Here is an 8,697-nt window from a genome sequence, read left to right as displayed (position 1 = left end):
GTCGGATTCATACACTCAATTGATTATCCTGAATGGATCTCTAACTTGGTGCCTGTTAGTAAACTAGATCGCAGCATCAGAATATGTACAGATTTTAGAGACATCAACAAAGCTTGTCCAAAGGATGACTTCCCATTACCAAATATTGACTTGATTGTTGATCTCACAGCAGGTCATAAAATGTTATCCTTAATGGATGGATTCTCTGGTTATAATCAAATAAGGATCGCGCCCGAGGATCAACACAAAACATCATTCACTTGCCCTTGGGGAACTTTCTGCTGGAATGTCATGCCCTTCGGGCTAAAGAATGCAGGTGCTACATATCAAAGAGCCATGACTACTATCTTTCATGATCTCATGCACGTAACTGTGGAAGATTATGTCGACGACCTCTTGGGCAAATCAATTGACAGAAATACACATTTGGACATACTTTCAGTCGTCTTTGATCAGTTAAAAAAATACAAAGTAAGATTAAACCCCAAGAAATGTGTCTTTGGACTAACATTCGGGAAGCTCCTAGGGTTCATTGTATCCAAAAGAGGAATCGAAGCTGATCTAGCAAAAGTCAAGGCCATCTTGGAGATGCAACCACCAAGAAATATCAGTCAACTTCGGTCTTTACAAGGCAGACTCCAGTCCATACAAAGATTCATAGCACAACTTGCAGATAAGTGTAATCCTTTTCAGCACCTGCTACATAAAAACATCAAATTCAAATGGGATGATAACTGTCAATAGGCTTTCCAGACGCTCAAAGATTATCTTCTAAATCCGCCAGTTTTGATGCCACTAGTTCCAGATCAACCTCTGTTACCATACATCTCAGCTACTTCAACAACACTGGGGACACTCTTAGCACAACAAATTGTTGAGGGCAAAGAAAAAGCAGTATACTATATCAGTCGCACATTGGTAGGATATGAGCTAAACTACACACCAATTGAGCATGCATGTCTCGCCGTGGTCTTTGCTTCGCAGAAATTATGACATTACATGCTCACTCATAAGACCAAGTTAGTTGCAAGGATCGATCCATTGAAATATCTTCTCAATAAAGCAACACTTACTGGGTGACTGGCCAAATGGGTAATGATCCTGAGTGAATTCGACATCGAGTATGTGGATAGAAAAGCAATAAAAGGACAAGCCATCGCAGATCAATTAGCAGATGCTCCCATGATAGATGATGTTCCTCTAAGTTCAGAATTTCCAGATGAATCTATTTTGACAATGTCACATGCAAAGCCATGGCAACTGTACTTCGATGGCTCATACACACAACAAGGGGCAGGAGCTGGCATCCTCTTTATAACTCCTCAAGGGGATTCTATACCAAAATCATACTGCTTATCATTTCCTTGCACTAACAATATAGTGGAATATGAGGCATTAACAACAGGATTATGAATTGCAGTTCAATGGAAGATCTAGGAACTTCGTGTTTTTGCGGACTCTCAACTTGTCATCTGTCAAGCAACTGATGATTACCAAACAAAAGATGAAAAATTAATGCCTTATAAACAAATGGTGGATGACCTGAAACAACACTTCACAAAGATAGACCTTAAGCAGATACCAAGAGAGCAGAATCGCGCCGCAGATGCCATGGCTACAATTGCTTCACTGATTGATCTACCTCCAAATGAGACCCGCTATGAGTTCTTGGTGGATAACCTTTTGGTTCCTTCATATGAGATCATGCCTACTGAGATGATATGTGTTGTCGGTCCCGAGTCCCAGTTATATGGTTCCATCTTCACATACCTTCGTGACAATATCCTACCTCCTGATCTATCAAATAACCAACGTCGCACTTTCATTCACCAATCCTCTCGATATGTCATTTTAGCTGATATCCTATACCAGCGAGGTCTAGATGGCACTCTTCTTAGATGTTTAGAAAGCGACGAAGCTCAGATTGCATTACATGAAGTGCATGAAGGGATATGTGGTCCACATGCTAGTGGTCCTACCTTGGCCAAGAAACTCATCAGGATTGGATATTACTGGCCCAATATGGAAAAAAACTCATATTAGTTTGTCAAGAAATGTAAGCAATGTCAAATTCATGGAGATCTCATACGTGCACCAGCACAAGAACTTCAACCCATTGCGTCTCCTTGGCCCTTTTGTCAGTGGGGACTCGATCTCATAGGCAAGATTCACCCTCCTTCTTCCAATGGTCATAAATTCATTATCACTGCCACAGAGTATTTTACAAAATGGATTGAAGTTGTGCCTCTCACACAAGTCACTGGAAAATAGATTGCTACATTCATCCTCAACTATATCATTTGCCGATACGGTATTCCTGTTTCCATTATCACTGATAACGGGCATCCCTTCAAAAATCAGGATGTTTGTGAAGTCTGTGACCACTTCCATATTTCACATCGTTTCTCCACGCCATATTATCCCCAAGGTAATGGTCAAGCTGACACGTCTAATAAAACAATCCTTAAAATCCTAAAGAAGACAGTCGACGATGCTAGCCGTAATTGGCATATCCAACTTAATCCTGCACTTTGGGCCTATCGCACAAGTGTCCACACACCTACATTAGCTACACCCTATTCACTTGTCTACGGCACTGAAGCCATCTTGCCTATTGAGGTCGAGCTACCCTCTTTATGGGTCTCTTTGCAAAACATCATCAGTGATGAAGACTATAGGGTTTCTCGCTTACAAGAACTGGAACTACTGGATGAACGAAGACAAACTGCTTTTAATCATCTCAAGGCTTACAAACAATGAATGAGTTGCAGTTACAATCACAAAGTCAAGCCTCGCACATTTGAGGTAGGTGATCTAGTTCTCAGAGAAAACCCCAAAAATCAGCAAGACAGAGAGCAGAAGGGCAAGTTTGAACCAAATTGGCTTGGTCCTTACATCATTACAGCAGCATATGGATCTGGTGCATATCAGCTTTCAACTACAGAAGGTGAACCTTTGGAGGATCCTATCAATAGCATGCACCTTCGCAGGTTCTACACATAGCTCTTCAGAGTATCCTAATTCAAAAATACAAAAAATCATAAAACATAAAAAATCGTTACTTGGTGAAAACCTGGCAAACAGGCGCCTTGTGACACAAAAAAACATTGAAAAAATCAAAAAAAGGTAAAGAGAAATAATTTCGTCTAATGGTGAAAACCACTTCGGTGGTGCCCTGGGCAAGTACCATGGTGAAAAATGGGTCACCAGCGCCATGCGTAGAGACATTGCTCCTCCCTCCTTCAGGATTCACTTTCATCCTTTCACTTTGCACACCCTCACAACCTATTTGTTCATAATAAACTTACCCATTCCCATCATGGCTTGTTATTGATCTACCCAAGATTGGTTCGCCATTCATAATAAACCTCCCTTTTCACCTCCCTTTCCATCCATAATAAATCAGATCCTATCTATGGCTAAAGCAAATCCTACATCTAGTGATGGGTGTGGAACTGAGAATATCACATGTTTTGAGGAGTACAGTTTCTTCCAACTTCCTTCAGTCTATCCGCGCACAATCCACAGTAAAGCAACATTTGCATCACAGATCCACAATAAAGTTCTGTCTGCTTCACAATAAAGTATCATTTTCATGGATTTAGTCAGTTTCAGATGAGACACAACAACGACAATGGGCTTCAACAAATCAAATCTTTCAATAGACTCAAACAACATATTGTTCCGTGCTATCTATCCTTTTTGTGAAAGTAAACATTGTGACCACAATCAAATACGACTTTATACAAGTGACAAGAGACACTAAACTTGAGGACTACAGTGGATGTTGGTGTCGAGTCTTGATTTTCTTTTGATTTTATCTTTTTGGTGACATGTCTTTTAGCTTTTCTAGGATGTCTCTGACTAGAGATTCTATCTCCAGGATGTCTTTGACTAGAAAGGTGAGGATGGGGTATCGTCACCTATTTGTATTTGCTATCTGTGGATTGTCTCTTAGTAATGCTATGACTTGTCCAAGGATATGAGGACATTGTGAGTCTAGTATGAACGGGGGCATTCCTTGTTTGTGACTGTCTTATCTCCATGCAAACGGGTACAATGACTTTCTGGGTCGAACATATGCCTCGATTGTCATAACCTACTTGCCATAATAAAGCTCAATGATGATAATGCACAAGAAGCTCTTTCACTTTCATATATTCTGTCTTCCATCCCCTGTTCTTGATTGACCTCCATCTTCCTTCTTGAGTCTATGTAGCTTGCTATCACATGACTGAGTATAATGACGCACCAAAAACATTTGCATTTCATGTAGTTGCACCTGCATTACCACATATAAGCATTTCATACATACATATAGATATCACAATTGCATCACATCCTGCACACAACACATATTAGCACAATTTACATTGGCATTATCATATTCATCTGCATTACATACATTCACAATTGCATTTACATACATATAAAACATAAAAGAACAAAAATACTGCATTGCATCATATACATATTTGCATCCATAACATAAAACAAACATCACATAAGAACATCTCATCATATAGGTACACATGCATATAGCTGCCACAAAGATGAATCATCTCATATATATATCATAAGTGTTAAAATACAATGATGTCAAAACAATCATATGGCTACAAAGCACCTGCAGGTGTCTACATCATCATACAAAAATGGTACAATACTGATACATAGAGAGCCCTCTATGGCTATGATGAACTCCCTCCCTCGGAGCCACCTGGCCTCGATGGAATATGAGCCCTCGAAGGACCCGCCCCAGGATCATCCCTCCTGTCCCCTCTATCTGGTGGTGGTGGAGGACCCATAACCCCACCACTCGATGCTTATCTCCTCCGGGTCCCTCCCATAGCTGTTGCTGTACGCGACGGTCTATGGAAGCTCCTTGCCCGCTGATCCGCTGGCACTGCACCATAATAGAGATCTTGCCAGTAGGAAATCTCCTCCCCTGCCCATAGGACATAGGCATATCCGGCCCCTGTGTCCTTTTCTGCCTGTCTCCCAGCCCTCAGTGCTGTCTCAGCCTCTGTATAGCGCTGAATGGCCTGATCCCGCTCCCGCTCAGTATCTCTGAGCCTCCTCCTGAGCCTATCCCTCTCCCTCTCCAACTCTGGATCTCATCTGCCTATCCCTGGCAGATCTCCCTCAGCTCCATCAGCTCATCCTCCTCTGCATCAACCCCCTCTGGCTATACCTGTGGCTCCCCCTATACTGGTGCCTACCCCTATGCCTGTACCTATACCTGTACTGGTGCCTGTACTGGTACCTGTCCCTATATCTGTCCTTGTCCCTGTACCTGTACCTGTCTGGGACCCTGTGCTGCTGGCACCTGTAGCGGCAATCTATCGCGACCCCTCACCACCCGAGCCTGCCTCTCCTCTCCACCCTCCCTCCGCGGTGCAACCCTCCTCTCTCCAACTGCTCCCCTCCTCCTCTGTCGACCTCTACCCCCATCACCTCCACCATCATCATCATCCCCACCACCATCTCTATCTAATGGCTCTCCCGAATCCGTCAGGTGTGGGAATGGATGCTCCGGCCAGTATGCTGTGTACTCGGCATCCATGCCAACATCCTCAATCTCTAGCCACATGTTCCAGGGTAGGGGCATCATCTCTACCAACTACGTAACAGCCTGATCATATGATAACAGAGGCCCAAACTGTGCCTGATCTCTCACAGTCCGTGCATACATGCCTGAGCCCCGTGGCATATGCTGAATCCTGCCAAACTGCCTGCCAACCCTGTCCACTAGCTGCCTCTCCAGCACATAGGGCATCCGCCCAATCAGATACCTACTCCAGAAGGTGTAGGGAAGCTCAACTGCATCATCTTCCCACTGCTCACATCCCAGGTATGGTCTCCATATGACCATGTCAATGTCATCTATCACCCGCCGCCAATGCTCTAACCTACCAATCCATGGTTGTGATGTGATCATGTCATATAAATTGCATCCATGACCTCTTCCTCTAAAGTGTATCAACTTCATCACTGACAGATGCTCATAAGCCCACACCTGCAACAATGTCACCCCGCAGCCCAATCCCACTGATCCGTGGTACACAAACTGATGCAGCTCATAGTGGAGGTGTGCTAGCACACATGGTCCCCAAGCATATCTGGTGTGTTGTGTCACCAGTGTCTCCAATGTTCCTCCCCAGCCTACAGCCAACCCCCATGTCGCCCTATCCAGACACAAGAACCCATTGATTGCTCCTCCTACCACTGCTAGCAACACTAGCCCTGTAGCTGTCATCGTATCCCAAGCCACATGTCCAGCCATCATCTCTAGTCTTGGGTCCTGGAACACTCGTCTCAGGGCCTCCCTATCTCCATCTCGATCGTATGGGATCAGCTCCCCATTGATCGGTATCCGCAGAATCCTGTATACATCCTCGAGGGTGACTGTCATCTCCCCCATCAGCAAATGAAATGTACATGTCTCAGAGTGCCATCTCTCCGCCAGCACAGTCAACAGTCCCATGTTCGCCCGAAACTCAGGCACATATAGAACATGTCTCAATCCCATAGCCTCGATAGCAACTCGCTCCTTGGCTGTCAGCTCAGGTCACAATCTCTAAGTCGATGGGAATCTCCCCGTGACTCCAACATCGGCAAATACTCTTGCAGTCAAGCAAATCAATCATGTCAGTCATAGTGGCATTCCCTGTTTATCACAAAATGCTACTTTTTATCTAAATGCATATGGCTATCTATCCTAGTGACACTCACTGTTCATCACAAAGTGTTGCTTCTATCCTAGTGGTACTCCCTGTTCATCACAAAGTACTACGCGTGTGACACTCACTATTCATCACAAAGTGTTACTCACATTTGCACTCACTGTTCATCACAAAGTGTTGCTCATATTTTAGTACTCCCTGTTCATCACAAAGTACTCTATCTTGGTACTCACTGTTCATCACAAAGTGCCTTGATCTATTCTAGTCTTCCCTAGAGGACCTACTTGAGTGTATCCTCTCAGTAGCTTATCCAATCAACAGCCTATGTTCATCATAGAACTGCCGATTTGACCTAGAAGACAAAAATTCACATTTTTAGACACAAACGCACTTTCCTGACATAAACGCGCTTAAGGACTGCACAGACGCGCCTGAAACACACAGACGCGCCTGACCACCACAAACGTGCCTATGCTCTACACAGACACGCCTGGGCGACATAAATGTGCCTTCTTGGCACAGACGCGCCTAAACATCACAAACGCGGCCGCATTTGACACAGACGCGGTTTCAAATGTAGACGCGCCTGGCACAAACATAGACGTGCCTCACGAGCATAGACGCGCCTGGCACCAACGCAGACGCGCCTACACGTTTTTGGACATTTTTTGGACCCTATTCTAAGCGCATTTATTGCCCTATCTACCATGCATTAATGACAATAATAAATGCATCAAAGTACGAGGAGGTTTGGCGGTACTTACCGGCTCTCCTGCCTCTGCTGGCCTCTGGAATCGGCGAATGCAGTCGAATCTGTGAATGAAGGCCATCACTGCTGACTGTTGCTGCTCAATTTTTGCTCTGCACTCTGCTCTCGTGGCTGTGTAGATGACAATGAGGATGTATTTTCCCCCGTGGTCTATCTTATAGCCTACCCTACCCCTAGCCCTCCTTTCTCGAGTCAGTCTTCATTATCCCGTGACTCTGTCACTTTATCCGGTCAATTCATTCTAGCCTTTCTTTTTTATCGAGAGATTGTCTGCGATCTTTTTAGACATTTTCATCCAATCTCTCGAGGGGGCATATCATTCCCATCTTGGGGCAACTCTGTATCAGTTCATCTTATTTTCTTTGAAACAACGCGACAAGCCACATTGTCTCAAAAAGGGGCAAAATGTAGACACCCAAAATTGTCCAGTCTAAAATAATTATCTAAGCCTAATTCTTCTATTAATTAAATAAATCTTTATTTATTTAATTAATTCATTTATCCTCTTCTAGCCTTATTTCTCATTTAAATAAATACATTTATTTATTTAAATTATCCTTTTCCTAAATTAAATAAATATCTTATTTATTTAATTAATCTCACTTCCTCTATTAATTAAATAAATCTTTATTTATTTAAATTAATTCATTAACCTTTTCTACCAATGACACATGTCATTCATCTCTTAATTCCTACACTACCTACCCCTTTCATTATTTTATTATTTCTTTTACCTACCCTCTAATCATAGCCGACCTCCTTTTACACCTCTCAATCTTATCCCTCCATTTCATATAGTGTCTTCTATATAAGGAGATCCTTCCTTCATTATCAAACCCTAATGAATCAATGTATGCACTTGACTACACTACCATCCTACTTGCAACCACATTCTGTTCTTTGTTGAGCTCTTGTGCACATAAAATCTGAGAGCAAATGCATCAAACAAGATCAATGGAGATAGGAAGAATGGTGATGCAGAGAGATCAACTCTGGAACTCTCCCTAAGGATTAAATCAACTCAAGGAGACACATCAAAGGATCCTCTACATGCTAGGTGATTCAAAACCAAACTCAACTCAACACACCCAACCAAGGATAACATGAAAATGGTTTGTTCCAACACCTCTATTGGTCTTAACACATCCCAAACACCATAAGACAAGGTTCTACACATCCCCAAACTCAGACTCAAACTCATAAACCAAACTTGCTCTTCTAGGCTCTATTCCTTGTAGCCTC

Source organism: Cryptomeria japonica, chromosome 10 (assembly GCF_030272615.1).
Source record: "Cryptomeria japonica chromosome 10, Sugi_1.0, whole genome shotgun sequence".
Lineage (NCBI taxonomy): Eukaryota > Viridiplantae > Streptophyta > Pinopsida > Cupressales > Cupressaceae > Cryptomeria > Cryptomeria japonica.
Note: the sequence above shows the minus strand (reverse complement) of the source record.